This window comes from Dipodomys spectabilis, unplaced genomic scaffold (genome assembly GCF_019054845.1).
Source record: "Dipodomys spectabilis isolate Male_0828 unplaced genomic scaffold, ASM1905484v1 ptg000095l, whole genome shotgun sequence".
NCBI classification, from domain to species: Eukaryota; Metazoa; Chordata; class Mammalia; order Rodentia; family Heteromyidae; genus Dipodomys; species Dipodomys spectabilis.
The window spans coordinates 20,640,270-20,662,302 of NW_024870772.1; positions in this window are offsets into that span (position 1 = coordinate 20,640,270).

The window sequence follows — 22,033 nt, forward strand, 5'->3', positions numbered from 1 at the left end:
TATGCAACTAGAAGATAGGTAAACTGGGATTCAATCCTAAATAACCAGCCTTGAACATCTGCACTCTCAGCCACAGCACAAGCTGTTCCTTCTTGTCAGCTGGTTCCCCATCTGAGACAGAAACTAATGTGTGGAATTGAGTAGGTATTAATGAAAGGAATGAATGCATGCATGCATGCATGAATGAATGAATGAACAATTCTTTGATGAAAATATGACATCAGCCAGGTCTAAGCTGTGAAGGCAGGGCAGAATTGAAGAAACAATTCAGGACTAGAAGTCTGGGTGATGAGTTTGACCATAATTTTGTCTTCTGGATGTGAACATGCTCGTGAGCTTACTTGAAGATATCCCACCCTTCCCAGGGCTATTGTGGGAAGCAAACAATAGGATGTAGGCAACGTTGTTGTTCAAAAACTGTAAAAATGCTGTGCAAATTACATATATATATATATATATATATATATATCACTACTTGCATATGTAATCATTGTTAGCAATCAATAATAATTGCCACTCAACTCACTGTCTATGAGGCTGTACAGAAAAAACTACTTCTTCATTTTCAAGATCCTGTCCCTGCCATGAGTGTCCAAGGAGAGTATAGACTGATCCAATCCAGCCCAGCTGTGGAGAAAAAGTTCAAGGGTATATGCTATTGTCAGTGCCATGCTTTTGTGTGTTGTTACTGTTGTTTGTAGTAATTTCTAAAGCTGGAGCTTCGGCAAGTCTCAGAATTAATCCGGGTTTGTTGAGGATCAGAAGTGTCCAAGAGGCTTCATTCTGATTTTATTCCAGTCTCCTAAGATTTCCTCCAGAAGAGAATAGAGACAGGCTTCACCAGTCAGTTTGTGCTGTACTGAACCCTGGAAATTTGCTAAGAGAGCAAGTCTCCAATGGTCTTTTACACATACAAATGATAACTAAGCAATATGGTAGCTGTATTAACTTGATTAACATAATTCTATACTTTATCAAATTACATAATAGAATCATATCCCCCTAAAAGCATACAGGCTTTTTTGTTATTACACCTAAGTAAGGCTGAGGGAAAATGAAAAGGAAGAAAGAAAAAGAGAAAGAGAATAAAGGAAAGAAGAAAAGGAAGGGGTTTTCTGACAGTATAGAAATTCATTTTATCATGTATCAGAAATCACCAACCCCATTTTTTTTTCTCAGCCAGGTGCAGGCTTGGCCTGTGCACATCCCAGCCTCTCAGGCATCTCTGGGCTGCAACCTCCCAGGGGCAAACAGGGTTAGAAGGAAATAGAAACAGGTCCAGTTGTCAGGTCTTTATTGTTTCTCTATGGGCAGAGGGTTTATTTGCTCTGGTTTTCCATCTGGCTGTTAATATTTTGATAAAACATTGGATGAGCTGAAGTGCGAGAACCTGGGAAAGGTCTATTTCTGGTGTGAATAGTAATATTCACCACTGTGTATTTCTGCAGCAAGACATAAATAGGATTGCCAGAGAGAAAGATTTAGGGAAAGGCTCTTGTCCCATGCAAAAACTGTTTCTAGAGCTCCCCAAGGCAGAGCAAGCCCAGTTGACCTCTTTCCGGGCCCCAGGCCCCAGGCCCAGGGCTGCAAAAGGGTCCAGGAGCACAGTCGCCTCACAGGACATAGCTTGACCCCCTTCTTGACCGCTCCTTGGACCCCTGAGGCTTACAACACAATGGAATTTTGCTCCTGAAGAAGTCAAGTTTGCTGCTCCATCAATGACTTGATCCAAAAAAGTGCCTGTGTCTTAACATATGTCCACGGTGCTGGTGTGAGCTAGCTCCTCTGGACGCCTACTTGGGAAAATGTCCTGTACTCAAAGAAAGCTGGAAGACTTGGCATTTGCTTCTGTGCCCCCTGGTCTGGGGAGGGTTCAATTTTCTTGCAAGGGCTTCGAACAGGCAAAGCAGCCTGGCCAAAGAACCGCACTGCCACATTCAGTGACTTGGGGCCATTCCCTGTCACAATCACCAAACATTTTTTTTCAGGGACAATCTCCCAGACTGGTCTGCAAACCTGAATGGGAACCAAGGCCTAGCTCTTGGAAAGATGCAGATTCCAATGGGAAACCTATCGGTCCCTAGAAATTGCTCTCCATTTTCTAGCGTCAAGCTTGCTCCCTCAGATTACAGCTTATTTGTGTTGGAAAAGACTAGGGCTGCTTTCCAAGCTGGGCATCTCCCCCAGGGGCAGCGAGGTGAACGACACTGATGTAACCACCCAGCTTGAGCTTTGTAACCAGTTGTGGCAGGAGGAAGTGGGTTCATGGCCTTCCACAGGGCAGCCAGGCAAACGATTTGCCAGCTGAACAAATAGTTTGTGCATCTGCCCAGCAAGGGAACCCTTAGGAGTACTGGATGTTTCTTCATGCCTCTCTCTCCCTCCCTTTCTCCTTCCCTCCTACCTTTTCCCTCCTCTTCCTCTTTAAGCAGTAATCCTTGCTGCTCTCTGTATGTGACAAGACTAGTTATTCTCTGGTTTTGAAAGTTTGAAATGCAAGTTCTGCACGTGATATTGAGCATCAGCACCTCTTCAAGCTTCAGGGCTGTGTCTGATACCCAAAGTGTCTCCACCCCCAAGGCAGGGTTCCCCCTTTCTCTCTCTCACTCATACACACACACACACATACACACACACAGAGCCCAGAGGATCTGGAGCAAGTGCAAACAGCATTTGCTGGGGATATTTGCTTTTCTTGGTGCAAAGATGGAGGAATATTATCAGTCAACCACCGCTGGTGCAAAGGACAGAGACAGTGCCAGGGATAGCCGATTGCTGGGCGTGCCAATGCAGCAGCAGCCTGCTACCTACAGCCTCCAACCGGCCCCTGGTCAGTCTTCGTCTGGAAACTAGAGGAGAAATGAAGTTTTAAATGCTAAGCAGAAGATTCTCTGTGATGGTCTGGACTGTAAATCAGCAGATGGGGGTGGGACTCCAGGTTTGGTTCTAAAGCCACCATGGGAGAGGGGGGAGCTTGTGGGGTCTGGAATGACAAGGACCATCCTTTCTAGCGGCCACAAGGTGCACCTTTAATCTCACACATCTGGGAAGCAGTTTCCTTGCTGCCAAACATGAGACCAGATGATGTGTGTGTGTGTGTGTGTGTGTGTGTGTGTATGTGTGTGTGTGTGTGCATGCACACCTGCAGACACTGGGACTGGTGCTCTTACACTTGAGCCACAGTTCCTCTTCGACCTTTTTGCTAGTTAATTGGAGGTAAGAGTCTCACTGAATTTTTTTTGGGGGGGGCAGGACATAGCTGGCTCCAAACCTCAAACCTCAATCTTCAGATCTCAGCTTCCTGAGTAGGTAGGATGACAGGCATGAGTTATACACAGGTGAGGCCTGGCTTAAAGGCCAGATGATTTATTTATAGATGGTGTGCTGGGCTGCTGGTCCAGCCTGGGAAGACTGCAGCACACAGCAGCTTCCTAAGTAGCCAGGAGAGCCACTCACCACCCACAGCCAGCAACTGTGTGCCTGTTTGCCAACCAGATCTCTAAGCATCGTCTGCCAGGCTACCACAGGGAATTATGTTCCTTTGCACAGAGTAGCTGCATTATTTAAAGGTGAAAATTCAATGAGGTGCGGAGAAGGTGAGCAGAAGCAGCTTTCTGGGAGAATCATCAGATAAGGGAGCTCTTGCCCAGGTCAGGACCACAGGACTCTTCCAAGCATGTCAGCTCATTTAATCCCCCAAAACTATGCAGAAGGTTCTGTCTGTTTCTCTGATTTTTTCTGTCTGTCTGACAGTCTGTCTCTCTCTTTCTCTCTCTCTCATACACAATATCTAGTCCAATCAATAGGAAGCAGCCCTCCTCTTCAGAAGGAATAACCACCATGCATGCAGGAGCCCCTCCACCATGGTTCGGTTGACCACCCGTGGGCCTCTGAGTTACCTGAGGCCTGAGTTCTCCAGGGAACATCAGTCCTGAGCCAGCCCCGAGCTTGGCGAAAGTCTATGGAAAGAAAAGTAACTCTGTCCTTTGGGCCAAGGCCTAGGCTGGGTGTGGGCAAGGTCTGCCTTTTCTCCTGTCCTTCGTCTGCTCTGACCTTGGAGGGGAAGAACAGAGACAGGCAGAGGGGAGAGAAGAAGCAAAAAAGACATCATGCCGGACCCTAGTGGCTCATACCTGTAATCCTAGCTACTCAGGAGGCTGAGATCTGAGGATCATGGTTCGAAACCAGCCCAGGCAGAAAAGTCCTTGAGACTCTTATTTCCAATAAACCACTCAGAAAAAGCCAGAAGTGGTGCTGTGGGTCAAGTGGTAGAGCGCTAACCTTGAGCACAAAGAGGCTCAGAGACAGCACTCAGGCCCTGAGTTCAAACTCCAGAAGGAGGAGGAGGAGGGGGAGAGGGAGGGAGAGGAAGAAGAAGAAGAGGAGAAGGAGGAGGAGGAGGAAGAGGAAGAGGAGAAGGAGGAGGAGGAGGAGAAGGAGGAGGAGGAGAAGAAGGAGGAGGAGAAGAAGGAGGAGGAGGAGGAGAAGGAGGAGGAGGACAATGTCAATGATAACGATGACAACATCACCTTTTCCTGGGGTCTGGGCTTGATTAAAAACAAAAAACCCATGCTAGCAGGAGGGAGGGGACAGGTTCTGCCATGGCCAGCAGTCACCCTTTTCTCCATAGCAGTCCTTTTCAGATTTGCTCATCTGGCAAGCCTGTCTGCAGTCTGGACATATGTGTTACACAGCATCAGCTTGTGTGCTGACACAAGCTCTCAGCTCAGACCATTATAGTTCAGGCTCTGGCCTCAACATCTCCTCAGGATACAGGTGTCTACTGTCTCAGGCTCTGGTCTTTCTTCTGATCATCTCTCTCCTCTAAGGTCACCTTCTCCAGAAACCACCACTGGCACCAAAATGACACTAACAGTCACACACTCATGTTGTGCCGTCACCTGCACGATCACTTTCTGCGTAGTGCTGAGCTCTGTCTCTTGTAACCTTACTTGTTTGATTTTGTTTTGTCTCCCTTACTAGAACATGATGGTAGGGATGGGTCTCTGTTTTGTCTGCTGTCTTTCTTGTTCTGACATACTGTACATAGAGTGTGCATTTGTCAACCTGTGAATGAGCAGGTGAATGGATTTGTACATCCCATTAAGGTTCCAAGAAGCTGGAGGCCAAAGCATATCTATTCTCTCTCTATCTCTCCCTCTGTCTCTGTCTCTGTCTCTCTCTTTCACACACACACACACACACACACACACACACACACACACACACACACACACCTAGGCTTTTCTGCCTTTGTCTCAAGAGACTTTAGGGAGGTGCTTGCTGCCTGAGTGAAGATGGAATTGATGGATTGGATTCTGACTAGTAGCTAAGTAATATCTGTGACCATTTCTATGCTCTTCCCCTAGCCTTGTGGTTTGGTTCTCAGGACAATGACAGATGGCCAGTAGAAGAGGAGACTTGATTTTAGAGAACATAAAACTTACTTTGCACGATAGAATCATATAATGCTTGCAGGGGGACAGGACCACAGATGTGTGCTGAGTTTGAAACTTGGGACTACGCAGCTGCAAATGGAATTAATGGCCTAGGTGAAACAGGCAGACCTATGTTGTACTCTTGGCCTCACTGCATGTAAGCAGACAATCGGCAATGTTTTTGTTGAGAGGAGCTGCTGGAGGGAACAGGACACAGCGGGGGGAAGGACCACTGGGAAAGCCCTCATGATGGCTGTCCTCTTCAGGGTCAGGTTCACTCTGGAGCCTGTGGTTCCCAGACATCAACTTTTCTGAATCTGAAGTGTGGCAGTGTGATTCAAATTAGAGTCTCAAAGTAGGTTAAACCTTAAAAGAAGCTAACTCAGAGCAAGAATTCTACAATTTCTCAAAGCAACGACACCAGCTCCCATTGTGACATTATTCCATCCTCATCCATTGTGCCCTAGAATTGCCTCTCCAAAATGAAAAGGGGTGAATGCTGAAAGTGACCGGGCCATGGTTTTTTAAGCCATGGCCAGCTATGATTTGCATGCCTTGAAACCATTTTTTACAGACCACAATGAGAAGTTGATTTGAAAACTGAAATGGAGCAGACCAAAATAGAAAATATCACAGTGCATCCCACATAGAACTGCTTCCCAAACCTTCACAACCACTGTGTATGTGTGTGTGTGTGTGTTGTGTGTGTGTGTATAAGAGGTATGCACATAAATTCTATGAGTCCTGGTTTAAAAAAATATTGAAAGTTTCTCTTCTAGTCCATTTTCCACATAGAGCTTAATATTTCTCTGTCCAAGCTTAATCGTTCCTTAATTCCTGGATTTATGAAGTGCTCATGGTGTAAAAGGTACTGAGTTGGACGCTGGGTCAGTAGGGCTGAACAGAAGACTGTTCAGTAGGAACCAGGCAGTGTATCCTGATTGGGCAGTATGAAGAAAGTTTAATAAAGGAACTGTTTATAAGGTGTAGGCAGGGGCAGGGAAAACTAGTGAGAGAAGTAGACCGCTGAGGCTCTGAAGGGAAAGACAAGCATGGAAGGAGAGAGGGAAGGCAGCTGCTTCTAGAACCCAGCTACTGTGGATGGACAAGACTTGCTGACAGAGGACTGAGCCTTCAGCCAGGAGGCAGCCAGCTCCCAGGAACCTGCAGGAAATCAGTGAGAGGGATAAAGAATCCAGTTCTTGTCTGATACTGAGGAATTCTCATCTGCCTATGAAACACACTGGCCAAGCACTCCTATAAAACAGAGCTCAGGATGCTGGTGATTCAGGCCACATTAAAACCAGGGGAGAAGGCGGGGGGCATATCTAAACAGCAGATGGATAGATGGTCAGCTAAACAGGAGCATTCTTTATGGATGGAAAGGCATATAATCATTCACAAATTCTTCTGGTAGAAACATTTGACTCTTGAGGAAAGTTAGGAGAGTGAGAGAAGGCTGATAAGCAAGGAGATGCTGAGCCCCAGCATCTTTGGGGAGCTGCTTCTCTGCTTCCTTCACTCCATGTCACTCCTGTGAGATCTGAATAGTGCTGAGTTCCTCTCTACTGCAGTAGCTAGAGTGTGCCCCAATGCCCGCCACACCCCCAGAGTCTTCTCTGGAAATCTGCTAGTGATAAAAACTAGTTTTTGTCTCAGAATTCAGGGCATGGAGATGATGCAAAGTCAGAGCTATTGGGTTGCCATCTAGATATTCTCCTTGGGAAAAAGTTAGGACAGAGAAGAGACTTCTTACTAGGATGTGTTTCACATTTCATGCTAGGTTTTACTTGGGCATTGTGTTAGTCTTCTGTTACTAAGACAAAACACCCGAGATAACTGATTGATGAAGAGAAAAGGTTTATTTTGGCCCACAAGTTTGGAGCTTCCAGTCCATGATTGGTTGGCTTCATTGCTTTGGGCCTCTCATGAGGCAGCACATCGTTGAAGGAGTGTGTGGCAGAGTAAAATCATTCACCTTATGGTCAAGAAGCCAAAGAGAGACTGAGTGAGGGAGTGGGATCCTGCAACATCCTTGCAGGACACATTGCCAGGGACTCTCAGACACGTTGTTAATGACCTTAGGGCATCTCTTAAAGGTTCTACCAACTCCCAATAACAACACTCTGGGAACCAACCTTTAACACTTGGACATTCAAGATCTAAGCTCTCATTGGTATATGCTGTCTTCATGCTGGTATGTTCTATTTTTGTACAAGTGATTTTGAACTGATTTTCTGTTCTAGTCCAATATGCAAATGGGTAGAAATGAGAAAGTGCTTGGCGTCCAAAGGGACTACTGGTCACATGGTATGGCCAGACCCTATGCTGCTTGTGAAGGGGGAAATAACAAAACGTTACCACAGTGGCATTGGACCAAATCATGAATGTCTTCAGTCAAATGATGATTCTGTCCATATTTATTAAAGATTGTAACAGGGAGTGACACAAGTTTAGAAAACTCACCTCATTAATCCCAGCACTCAGGAAGCTAAGGCAGGAGGCCCATGAGTTTGAGACCAGCCAGGACTACATAGAGAGACCCTGTCTCAACAATAACACCTCACCCAGAGAGCTATGTAGGTGAAGGGATGGAGGTGAGTAGGCTGGCCTGGAAGAAGGGCTGTAGCAGAGTATGAAGGAGACTCCTAGACACCAGAACTAAAGCTGGAGACACCAGTGTACACAGAGCAGTGCCTGGATCAAAGAGGCATTGGATTGAGGCATTGATGAGAGTGAGAATCCAAATACTCCAAGTAGAGCAAGGTCTAGTTTGGAGGCCAGGTGAAAGGCCATGAGTAGAACCATACTTTAGTCATTTCTTACATCATATTAACTCAAAAGTCTTCTAATTCCCCCTTTCCCGGAGGCAATCTGGGTTTCTCTATCACCTCTGTAGAAGATATGAAAGCCCAGAGCATACCTCCTAGTCCAGATTGGCTGTTACCAAGAGGAGAGGTACTATCACATGTGCCCAAAGATACCAAAATCTACACTTGCTCAAGTCCCTTAGATAAAAGGGACCCTCTCACATTCTTCAAATAATCTCTAGATTATTTACCATACCTATTCACATGCAAATGCTAAATAGTCATTATACTGTGTTCTTTGGGGAAGAACCCCAGTGGGAAGAAAGGTCACACATGCTGAGTATGGACACAATTTTTTTCAAATATTTTCAGTCTATCATTCTTTGAGTCTGTGGATGAGGAACCTGCAGACACAGAAGGCTAACTGCACAGAGTTACCCTAATTCTTTTCTCATATAGATTCTGGATAACTTAGTTATGAGCCAGTAAAAAAGTAGATAATTCTTCTTAAATTGCCTGCAACCCAGGCCTACATCATCATGCTTAGCATATCTTACTTACATCTGAGAACTGTACCTTCAATTCTTTGAATCCAATTTAATTCAGCAAGTGAGTATGACATGAAAATTCTGGAACAGATGCTGTGGATAATGTATGAAAAGGACATATTCTTGCTATTTCTGAGAGGAGAAAGGAGGAGGGGAAGGAGGGAGGGGGAAGGGAAAGAAAAGGAAGAGGGGAAGACACAAACACAGAGACTGGGAGAGCCACTGGCACTTTCTCTATCTGTGAAATGTCAGTGTAGGAAGGTTGCTATGATTTTTCTGGAACCATTTACCATGAGATTTATGATACCTTCTTCTCACATCAGTACATCTCAAAGTTCAGAATGATGAGGTCTGATTGTCTGTTATCTGTCTACACTTTGGATGATTCAGGACTATTCAATGGTTACCTTTGTGACCTTTGTCCTAGAATGTGTCTTGGGTCTGCAGGTTTGAGCTATATTTTCTCTTTGACCTTTTGCTGATTAAAAAAAAAAATCTTGCTAATTTGTATAGGTGTACCTTACATGGTGTGGTAATGAGAAACCGACTCCTACCCCAAGTTAATCTTCCCTCACTCCCTCTCCAGTAAACTCCCTCCTGGCCTCTTACCTCTAATGGCTTTCTTCATTGAGTCCTGCATAGCAGCCTGTTTGTTTGTCTCAGATGATCATTTGTGTCATCAATGGGCCAGGCCAGGCCAGGGATGTGCAGTCTGTCCCCAGGGGGATCCTGGGAACAGAGAAAGCCATTCCACTTCCAGTAGATCCATGCATTCCACCAATGTTTATTGAGGATCTCTTTCCTGTCCAGCACTTTGGGACGCTGAGGAGATGATAGACCAGCAGCTTGGGAAGGATAGTCAGGAAGAGTACAGGGCAAGAGATGGGAGAGAGCTCACAGACGGCTTCTGAGTTTGGGATGGTGGTGGTGAGGGGCTGCGAGAGAGGAGGGTGTAAGACAAACCAAGGAGTTTGGGATTTAGCTAAGAGCAAAAGGAAGACAATGACAAATTTTAAGCCGGAAGTGATCGTTTCCAATTGGTCTTATTTCCTTCCTATATTGACAGCTTGGAAGTGCAGAACAGAATTTGAACCTACAACTAACAAGCATCAAGGGCCATGAGTGTGCAGTTTAGAGGTTCGTTTACTGTTGTTTTTTTTTTTTTTTATCCTTCTATCCTCTGGCTCCATGTCCTCATTTAATAATTCTTACTCCAAGCTGGGCACCAGTGGCTCACACCTGTAATCCTAGCTACTCTAGGAGGTTGAGATCTGAGTATTATGGTTCAAAGCCAGCCTGGTCAGGAAAGTCTGTGAGACTCTTATCTCCAATAAACCACCAGAAAACTGGAAGTGGCGCTGTAGCTCAAGTGGTAGAGTGCTAGCCTTGAGCTGAAGAGCTCAGGGACGGTGCTCAGGCCCAGAGTTTAAGCCCCATGACTGACAAAATAAATAAATATATAAATAATAATAATCTTTGCTCTAGAGAGATCTCTGCAAATGCCACCCCATGCAAACACAAAGCCATGTGCGTACATTGACCCTCATAATGCCCCTAATCACACATTTGCATCCCCATTTTATAGTGGAGAAAACTGCAGCTCAGTGAAGTTGAGTGGCTCACCCTTGGTCTTGGAATCATTTCATTCATTATGGAAACGGATTCAATATCCCATTTCACCGACAGATTGTACACAGAACCAGAGCAGAGACTGTGCTGTGATCACAAGAGTGTGGCACACTAAGACTTACACCCTCTCCCCACTGTTGATTGACAGCTGAGCCTCCCTGCTGGGAACCCTCTGACTGATCTGGCATCAGAACCCAGGAAAGAACCCCAGCTAGCCATTTCTCAGACCTATGTGTCCTCCACTTAGCCACACTGTCCCCTCCCTGCCTGCTTTTACTTCATGCTTGCTGTGAACCAAGCCTTTCTCCCAGCCCATGCATGTACACGCTTTCAAAGAAGACCCACTATTTGATTCTCAGATCTATCAAGTTATTATCTGATCTATCTATCAGGCTTATATTTGTTGCTTTGGAATTAGACTTTTAGGAGAAAATGGAACAATGCTTCTGATCCCATTGACTATTTTATGGTGAACTAATTCAGGCTCAGAGAATATAGTTAACTACTCACACAGTCAGTTACCAGCCAGGTTTGGGCATAACCATGGCTTGCACAGGTCTTAAGTATGCCTTATATGGTGTTTACATCATTACTTTGCTCCCTGAGAAACATAAAATGTACATTTCAATTTGGCTTGCTCATAAAACTAAGTTGTTACACACACACACACACACACACACACACACACACACACACACACATATAGGTCTGGTAAGGACTTGACTTTGAGATTTTTTTAAAACAATTGGCCATCTAGAAGTAGAGCAAGAAAGCATTGTTATAACTGGGTGCTCGTGGCTCACACCAGTAATCCTAGCTACTCAGGAGGCTGAGACCTGAGGATCGAAGTTCAAAGCTAGCCAGGGCAGGAAAGTCCAGGAGACTCATCTCTAATTAACCACACACAAACACACACACACACACACACACACACACACACACACACATCCGTGCACACACTGAAAATAGAGCTGTGAGTCCATGTAGTACATGTGAGTACTAGCCTTGAGCAAAAAGCACCCAGGCCCAGAGTTCAAGCTCCAGGACTGGAAAAAAAAAAAAAAAAAAAAAGTATTGTTATAGGCTCAGTGTTACAGCTGTCCCCAGGCCTTTTCCTGCTCACTCCAATTCTCTCCCCCTCTTCCATCCCATCTACCATAAAGCTTCAGCCCTAAAGAGTCTGAATACATGTAGCAATAGTTAACATGCTTTGAGCACACCTATGCATACAATTCCATTTAATCTCTGTCACAGACCTATTATGAATCTGCAGATGAGGAAACTGAGGCACAGAGACAAGGTGGATGGTGAAAAGATGGACTGTTCAGGGTCATAGGACTGGCTCTGGCATAGACCCAGTTGCCCAGCTCTGCAGCAAGTCTTCCTCATCAGGCTGTCATTATCTGCCAGCTCAGCACTAGCTCCGGTTCCCCCCTATTTTTTGTACTGCACATCCCAACAACCAGCCGTCCAGTGGATTCTGTGCTCTCCTTAAGGTGTCTCTTAGGAACTCAAACCTGTTTACGTCTTGCTCTCACATGAGCAAATTGCCCAGCACAGCAGTTTCCTTACTTATCACCTCTTACCCTCCATTTTGCTTCTACATGTGTCTCAGATCCACTCTTTCCTCACAGAGACACCACTTACGTGTGACTACAGGTTCCCCAGTGATCACTGGGCTGCAGGGTCAGCCACTACTCCCTACCCATTCCTGTATCCCCAATCCACCTGCCCACCAATCAACTCAGGTTTCTGAAAACAAGATTCAACACATTCATGCCTGGGCCAGGTCAGCTCTCTTGGTAGTTCCCAGGTACTGCTGCCTGCCATGTCTTTGGCCTCTTCTGGTGTGAGCAGCCTTAACTCTGGCCACTAGGCCTAGTTCCTAGAGCAGGCCTTGCTAGTTAATTCACCATGTTCTACTTTTACAGTTGCTTCCTTCTACCTGTACCCTTTCCCTCCTGCCCCTCCAGGTCAGTTGCTGTTTCCTCCTTGTCTCCAATACTGCCTTTTACACTCCCTCAATGTAGAATTTTCTAGATTCCAGTTGTTTGCCTTCTTGTTTCTTTCCAGGCAGTGAAAGCTAATTTACAGCATTCAAAGGTACATAGTCCACAGTGAAGTTACAAGAACACATTAGCTACAAATGGAGGGTGGAGTAAAGGAAGAAATGAATGTCTTCGTGGTAGTTAATTTTATGCATCAACGTGACTGGACTAAGAGATGCCCACAGAGCTGGTGAACTGTTATTTTTGGGTGTGTCTTCGTGGGTGTTTCTGGAAGAGATTAGCATTTGAATTGGTAGATAAGTAAAGCAGATGGCCCCGTGGGTGGGCAGGCATCATCCAATCCCTTGAGGGTCTGAACAGAACAAAAAGGCCGGGGAAGGAAGAATTTGCTCTCTCTTCTTGCTGGTGACATCTGTCTTCTCCCACCCTGGTTCTCAGGTCTTTAGACTTGTCCAGAATTACATGACCACCTTTCTATAGATCATGGGGACATCCTGACTGCATGACAAATCACTTCTTAGATGTCTGTATATCTCCTATGGGTCTGGGTTTTTGGTGTTTGTTTATGTTTTTTTTCACAGAAATCCTAATATCAGTATTAAAACTTGCCAATCAGCTTTATATACATCAGCGTGCTTACAACCTCTTCCCTGACTGGCCTTCTGCATGCAGTTGCTTGTGTAAGCAGCTTGCTGTGGCTATGACGACACTCCTGAATCCACTCCACCCATCAGAGCTACTCCCCACCCCCCACCCAGCACCATTCAGTGCTGGTTCTACTGAGTCCACAGTATAGGTCCCTCCCCTCCTCCTCCGTGTGTCACCTGAAGGGCTTCCCTTAAGCAAACAGAAGCATGGTTGGAATCTGCCTAGGGATAGTGGGGCAAAGAAGTCAACAAAGATCCCAGAGAGAGCTACAGTTTTTCTGTCTCTAATGAAGATGCTTAATAAATATTTGTGGAGTGATGGCATTAAGGTACTGTAAATATTTATGCTGGAGATGCAATAAATCTCGGAAGGAAAAAGTTTGTAAGGCCAAAGCAAAGCATCAGGAATTCCAGACATTCGGAGTTAGCAGATTCCAGAAGGTTAAGTTCTTAGGGAGATGAGTGTTTCTTGCCTGGAGTTATTTGGCTCCTACTGACCATTACTTCAAAGGCTGCCATCCTACATTTTCTGGGTGAAGAGGAGGTAGAGTGTGGTGCTACAGAGTGGGGAAGAGTCCCAGAAGGTTTGCAGTGGTCTCTATGCCAGAATTCACTCCTCACTCCTGTCTGCTACCCAGTCACAATGGCAGCTTGCACCAGGCTGGATGTGGAGCTTGTTTACTTAACAGGCTACTGGTGCTGGGCCCTTGGAAGAAATAGACGATGAACACAGGGGGAAGGCCATGAGGCCACATTTCTTTTTTTTTTTTTTTCAACTTTTAAATGTTTATCATTAGCACTTTGACCTTTCAGTATGGGTGTGTGTGTGTGTGTGTGTGTGTGTGTGTGTGTGTGTGTGTGTGTGTGTGTGCGCGCATAAAACCTTTAAAGTCAAATGGAGTCACTATTTATTATTTTCATTATTTATTTTATTTTCATTATTTTAAGGGATGAGATACTGCTGTGTTCCTCAGGTTGGCTCCAAACTCCTGGCTCAAATGACCCTCTTACCTCAGATCTCCTGGGTAGCTGAGATTACAGATATGAGCCACTGCACCTGGGATTCCGTTTCTAGTTTCGTAACCATTTCTTTTAACGATTTTGCCATGACAGTATATTACAGACCCTTCATCTCTCCTTCATTATTTTTCTTTTCTTTTCTTTTAAAATTAAATCACTTTTATTTTTCTTGGGAGGACCAGGGTTGCACCCAGGGCTTTGCATTTGCTTGGCAAGTGCTATCACTTGAACTATTCCCCCAATCCTTTTCTGGCTTTATTTTTCAGGAAGAATCTTAACAATTTTGTCTGGGCTTGCCTCAGATCATGATCCGCCTTACTTTTGCCTTCCAGAAATCCGTAGCTGGGTTTATAGGTATGAATTACTATGCCCATTCTTTTTTCAGTTTTGGTAAGTTGTCCTCTCTCTCTTTCTCTTGCTCAGTCTCTTTCTCTTTCTTGAGGTACTGGGATTTGAATTCACAGCACTTGAATTCACTCGCACTTGCTAGACAGGAACTCTACTACTGAGCCATGCTTCCATTGTATTTTGAAAGAAATACAATGGCTTCTCTTTCAGACATGTTTACTCTTTGAGTCCTTGAAAACAAATCTATATTGCTAAGCTAGACAATGTGCTCTCTTTGCCAGAACTCTAGGAAACATAGAAAAGAAATCAGTGTTGGGTGACCTAATGTGGGGGTCACTCTTGTTTAAGCATAGCAGGGTTGTTGACCAGTGTGTGTTCGAGCTTTCTAAAGGGTTGTGCTGCTGTAGTATTCTTTGGGACTCTTAGGGACCCTGGATGCATTTGTTTTATAGTTTGTGCAAGAACAAAAACAGAAAAAACACTTTGTAAATGATTTGCTTTGTTTTCTTATTTGTTCTTATTTTGCTGTATTGTTAAAGCCACCAATAAGTATTTTGAGCATATACCTTTGTGGTAAACACAATTATTTTCTCAAGAAAACCTTTTTCATTGTTTCTGAGGGGACTGTTTTGATTTTTGAGAAAGGGTTTTGCTTTGAAGGCTGGTCTCAAACTCATGGTCCTCCAATGCCAGCCTCCCAAGTGCTGGAATGATAGGTGTGCAAACCATAGCTGACTCAAGAAAATCCAGAAACAGTAAGATCGATTGCTACACAAAATATATGCACAGATGTAAAGCTTCAAGTCCAGGTTGCCAAACTGCCCAGCAGAAATGCTAAGCTCAATTCAGAAATGCCATGTGATTTGACACACTCACCAACTTTGGCTTTTACTTATTTATTTATTTTATTCCTCAATTGGAATTTAATAACATCCCTGAAGACCAGTAAACAAACCCCTTCAGCTGACCACTGATAACCCGAAGCATTTCTGTAGCACGTCTCCTTGAATTTCTTGTTGATAAAATGAAATGGAGAAAATTCAGTTTAGGCCTGCCTCAAATCACCCAAGGCAAGAGGTTACTCAAGCCTGTCAGGACTTCTGAACCCAGTGATTTTGCTAGAGGCAAGTCCCATATGGCCACAGGCAAAGAAAAACAACTTGTCTACCCAAATTCTGAAATTTGAAGGGCCAATATTATCCTAGAGTACCAGCAACTCAGCATCCCCAGTGACCTGTCCCAGTGGCTTCTGTCCCACATTTATAAGGTTCTCGTCCAGGTGTGCCTCCTTGGCCAGCATGGCCTTTGCAATAATGGCAGGTAAAGTTGCTAAGTGATGAATGGTTGGGCAGAAGTTCATTAACTTACCCAGCATAGAAATCATTGGCTGCAGGGACTTGAATGAAAAAAAAACAAAACAAAAACAAAAAAACCCAAAAGCTTGCTTCACTAATCTCTATGGTCATTTAGTGTTTCCTTCATAACAAACTCAGGCAACAAACAGGATTAGTGTTAGCTTTGTGATAGAAATCATAGCTATTTTAAGATCTATTATGATGGGCCAGGTATTTTAAAACATCATTAAGCGCATCACTGGTGTGAAATTACAGCAATTATTGAGACTGGTTAGAAGACCTTGTTATATAATATGAATAAACATGCAGACCTCTGATTATAGACAATTCATTTCTTAAACTATTCTAGTAACTATCTCTTCATATGTGTGTTCTTTGTGGCCCTGAATGTTTCTTGTTAACTATTACCTTATTCGGAGGGGGGTTTGTAGGCTTCACTAGTTACCACACCAGAAAGACTAAAAACTTTGGAGAGGAAAGCTAAATTTGGGACTTTGTGGATGAATCAAACCTTTGGTTTTATATTCCCAGAGTTTAACAGAAAAGGTTTTGAACCAGGTGCTGGTGGCTCATGCCTGTAATCCTAGCTACTCAGGAGGCTGAGATCTGAGGATCAAGGTTCAAAGCCAGTTGGGGCAGAAAAGTCCTTAAGACTCTTATCTCCAATTAATCACCAAAAAGCCAAAAGTGCAGCTGTGGCTCAAGTGGTAGAGCCTTGAGCTAAAAAGCTCAGGGACAGCATGTAGGCCCCGAGTTCAAGCCCCTGGACTGGGTTTCTCTAGAAGTGAAATCATATAGGTTCTTTTCAATATTTATCTCACTTTTTTCATTCATTCATTCATTCAATAAACTTTAGGCCTACAAATATTCAGATTACAAACAAAATGACACACCAAGGTAGCATAGTAAGACAATCTCAGAGTCTGGCAGGTGACAAGAAGAGGGCTGGGTTGACCAGAGGATTCACAGCTCTTAAGAAATAAGAGAAAATATAAATTCAGCTGTTTACTGCTTTGAAATCCATGCACACTCCCTCCCTAAGGTACAAATTCCATCAAAACAATTAATGACTTCTCATCATTCTGCAATTCCCAAGCTACGGTCAAAAATCCTCCACCACCCTCAACATCTTACCTCAGCTGCCCCTTCCCAGCTGGAGCAAATCCTTCCCCTCCTCCCTCACCAGTCTCCCTCACAGATTTTTTTAGTGCTGTCAGTTTTCATTTGTGTTATTTATGGGAATGTGACTTGCCTCCAGGGATTCTAAGCCCTCTGTTGCTGTGGTGAAAAGAACCCTCCTCCCTCTTCCCTCCTGGCCAATCCCAGAGCCTAGCACATCTGGTCTGCTCAGAGCTCTGTTTCCTGAGCGATTTGGGCTTCTCTGTCCATTGGGAGATTCACATCCACAAAATCAAAACTGTAACCTGTGTTCCCACACCTTTATCTCTGTGAGTTTCCTTCTGTGTGTGCTTTCCACCCAATCTTAATATGATTTCCAAAGAGAAGAAGGCACTCACGTTTGCAATCCAACCCTGGGGCCATTTCCTACATGCTTTCTTTCTTAGCCTGGCTCAATCAAATCCTTCCTATCTGCCTAGCCACACCAGTGTTTGTCCCTCTGTGGAGAAACTGATTGACATTTTCTGCTCAGTCCTGCTCATCTTTTCTTGCAAGTTTCAGGTTTGCTTTTGAAAGTTTTTCCTAATTCTTAATCTTGCAACACTCTATGTACAAATGATCCATTCCCCCCTTTCATGTCCCACTGGTCCTATACATATTATCCCAACAGCTATCTCTCCTGGGTGGCTTGAAGTTGCATTAAGACAAATGCCAGGCTGTATCCATAGTTGTAGCTCTAGTATGTAAGAGACTTCATGTACTTATCTAAAGAGGACATGAAAGAACAAGCCATGGAATTAACTCTCCACCCCTCTTCCTTCTCACAAGTCTTCTCTTAAAAAAAAAAATCCGTTTTGGTTACAGGGCTGGCTTGGCACTGGCCTGTGATGGAGAAGTGGCTTCATGCCCCCTGGGACCAAGCAAGCCCTCTCTCTGTAAAAGGGATGGTACTACAGGCTGCTCGGGGAGCACACTCCTGCTCCTGTCTGCTGAAAGTGAAGAGCCTCCCAAAGCACACTCTCTGTCCCATCCAAGTCCAGCAGAGCCCAGATGCCAGTCTTAGAGCTTGGTGTGTAGGTCCCCTACTGTAAGGCAAAGGTCATAGATCTCAAGGTAATGTAAGGTCTAGATTTTATACTGGAACCAAAAGCCCTAGACCTCAGGGGTTTTCTTCCACAAACCTTGCATGTGCTTCTCTTTCCCGCTTTTCTCAAAAGTCTGTCCAGCCTTTGCCATCTGAGCTTCTAGAGAAGTTATTCATAGAAGGCAAATCTGCTTAGGAGGGATGTTCAGTTTCATACAAGTGTACTTGCACTGTCCTAAAATTTCTTGCACTTGTCAGTGAAGAGGCTGGTTCTTCTTTACATGCGTGGTCCAGTGTTTTACTACTTCTTCAGGGACTGTCCATATTTAGCTCTATGATTGATAAATGTTCAAATAAATGTCTCCTGCCTTTCAACACTTTGAACATCAGAAAAAAAATCTGTTTTTATATTTTCTCTTGAGTTCTTTACAATAATATCTTTCCCTGTATATCACCTTTATAATAACAATAAAAGAAGAAAAAAATTAAAAATAAAAGCCACTTGAAAAATAAAATAAAATAAAATTATTTCTACCAACTCTTCACCTCCAATTCAGTCCAAGCCCCTACACTTCGGTTTCTGTTCCAGCCTCTAAGCTGATCACTTTCCTCCTTTCAATCTGTCTTGGAGGGTATCAGATGCATAGCAGTGCATCTGATAATCTACTTGGGAGGCAGAGATAGGAGAATCACAGTTCAAAGCCAACCCTAGGAAAGTTAGCATGAGATCCAATCTGAAAACAAACTTAAGCAAAAGGGTTGGGGGCATAGCTCAAGTGGTAGAGCATATGTTTAGCATGTGCAAGGCCCTGAGCTCAACTCCTAGTACTGATACATATATACACACATACACACATACATATATACATAATATAACATGAGTAGTCTGGCATTTCTTGAGCATACCACATGGCCCTTACATGTTTCTCCCAGACCTCGGTGACTCCCATAGCTTGCCTCTCTCACCCTTGATAGTTCTTCTTAATCTTCTGCTGGTTTTTCCCTTCAACCAGTTTTGTACAGTTTCCATCCTTGACTCTTTCCCATTGTCCCTGGCCTACATTCATCCTAGGACTTCTTTACCATATACAGGCACTCATCACTTAATGACAGGGACATTTTGAGAACAGAGAAAGGACCAGTATTAACTGGGAACCTTCCAGCTTATAAGCTACCACAAACCTAACTCAAATCAGTTCAGAGGCAAAAGTCATGTCTAGGATGGACATCTGACTTCAGACCCACGTGACTTCAGGAAACATACGTTGTCACAAGGATCTATAGCTCAGCCAGTTTGCTTTCTGCTGTATCTGTCTTCTACAACAACCTAATGGTTTCTACAGAAATAGAGGAAGAGAAGGAGAGATTGGGTGGGAGTAGAATAGGGTATGGGGAGAGGAGAGGAGAGAAGGAGAGAGGAGAGGAGGAGAGAGGTAGGAAAAAAATAGAAGAGGGGAAGAGAGGGAAGGAGAGGGAAGAGGGGAGAAGATGAGTGGGCTAAGACTCTGAAGTTCACCCTGATTGGACAGGGTTGGGTTCCTGTGGGTGGGCATATGTCAATCAGGGTCATGTCTCCATTGTCACATGGGATTCCCCAAAGCCAGGAGAGGGAACAAACAGCAGATGGCATGACAAGGCTTCCCCAAACAAGTGTGGGAGAGCAAGACTTCTTCTCTGGAACTGTGCCTCTTCCTTCCCTCAGTCACCCACCTCCCAGGCAGAATGAATTCTTCCTCTGTTCCCACCATACCTCCTCAGCATACAGGGCTGTGGAGAGAGAGAGCCCCTCACCTAGCATCACAGTAGTTCATAATATGTCTGCCTTGGCCACTGGACTATGTGCCTCAAAAGCAGAAGTGGGTGTTTCAGTTTTATGCCCACAGCTCCTTGTGCACTCCTTAGGCTTGAGACATTGTAGATGCTTTCATAAATACACTGGATACCACAACCAAGAAATAAGATAGTGAGACAGACCCCCCACATTGGGTTTTGTGCATGAGAATGGAGAGTGTGGGTGTTCAATCTCTGCTATGGAATCCTCCCAGTCTATGTTAGTCAGGGGGCACCATTTGATTCAATCTTTGTGTGTGTGCATGTGTGTGTGTGTGTGTGCAAGCGTGCACATAAACATACACCTGCCATTACTGGGACTTGAACTCAAAGCCTGAGTGCTAAATATGAGCTTTTTCTCTCAAGGCTAGCACTCAACCACTTGAGCTACAGTTCTACTTTTTTTCTGGACTTTTCTACCCAGGCAGATTTGGAATCATGACCCTTGGATCTCAGCTTTGTACATAGCTAGGGTTATAAGAGCTATATGCACCCAGCTCCCTGGTAGATTTTTCCTGTTTTTTTTTCGGTCCTGGGACTTGAATTTTGAGCCTAGGCACTATCCCTGATTGCCTTTTGTTCAAGGCTAGTGCTCTACTACTTGAGTTATAGTGCCACTTCCAGCTTTTTCTGTGATTGATTGGAGCTAAGAGTCTCACAGACTTTCCTGCATGGGCTGGCTTTTAACTGCAATCCTCAGATCTCAGCCTCCTGGGTAGCTAGGATTACAAACCAGAGCCACAAGCATTCAGCTGTTAGATTCTTAAAGGACACAGAAGTTCACCGATCCTGATGGCCAGGCAACCTGATAGTCTAGGAAGAGCATGGTGCGGGATCATGTATATTGTTATTTGCTGGAGGTGAAGAGATTCCCATGGAAGCCCCAACTGTGCTTCCAATAACACCATTTTGGGGATACACAAAGTGGGTAGATTGAATGCCAAATCTGGGGCAGACACAGACCCCAGACAGGCTCCACATGTTGCGAAGAAGTTGCCTATCTGTGGGAGGCAGACCAAGGAATGGCTAAGAACCACCGATTTTGGTGTGGGATAAACCTGTTCTTCATTTCAGTTATCAGCTCTATAAACTTGATGTGCTAAGTGGCTTTACTTTCTCTTTTACCATATGGGTTAATAACTCCTTCAGCGGGACTGGTGGGAAGAGTAAATGAAGCATTGTCTTGAATGTCTTTAGCATACAATAAGTGCTCAAACGTGTAATAACACATGGGTTCCATATTACTTTCCCTGGAAGGAGATTATGGGTCTCACAGTGGAGTCTGGTTTAACCATTTAATGATAACTGCCCAGCTCTGCTCATTTCTAATTGCTTGGCTCTATGAAGCAAAAGAACAAAACTGAATCACTATCTTTTATGAGGGTCCAAATCATGTGAATTGTAAAAGTGGGGTTAAATGAATTAAGCCACACTTTAAAAGAATCAGTTGTTATTGGCTGGCTTTAGAATCTAACATCCAATGACTATTAGGGACAGATATGGAAGTGGATGAGTGGTCATACTGGCAACTGCTGGTATGCAGCGGCCACAGGCATGGTGAATCATGGTGGCTGGGGGACAGGGGTGAGGGAAGGGAGGTGGGCAAGTCCGACCCTGTAGCAATTGTGAGTCAGCAGCAGCTGGATACAGGAATGAGGGAATACAAGTTCACATGGGAACCAGAATCATGAGGGTTCAACAGGTTCAAGGTTGCTAGATGTCACTAATTTACTTCTTGTGCGTGCTTAAAAAAATTATTATAAAGATGATGTACAGAGTGGTTACAGTTACATACTAATTTACTTCTTAAAAAGCACATCTGAGCCAGGCACTGGAGACTCACATCTGTAATTCTAGCTACTCAGAAGCCTGAGATATGAGGATCATAGTTCAAAGCCAGCCCAGGCAATAATGTCTGAGACTCATCTCTAATTAAAGATCAAAAAGCCAGAACTGGAGATGAATTATTCAAGTGGTAGGGCACTAGTATTGAGAAAAAAAGCAGAGAGACAACACATTCACACACACACACACACACACACACACACACACACACACACACACACACACACACACACACACACACACACACACACACACACACACACACACACACACCTGAGAACCAGCTATGGTCAGTGAGATTAATGTGCCTAGGGGCCATCAGATTGTAGTCTCTGCTCTCCAAAGTGAGTT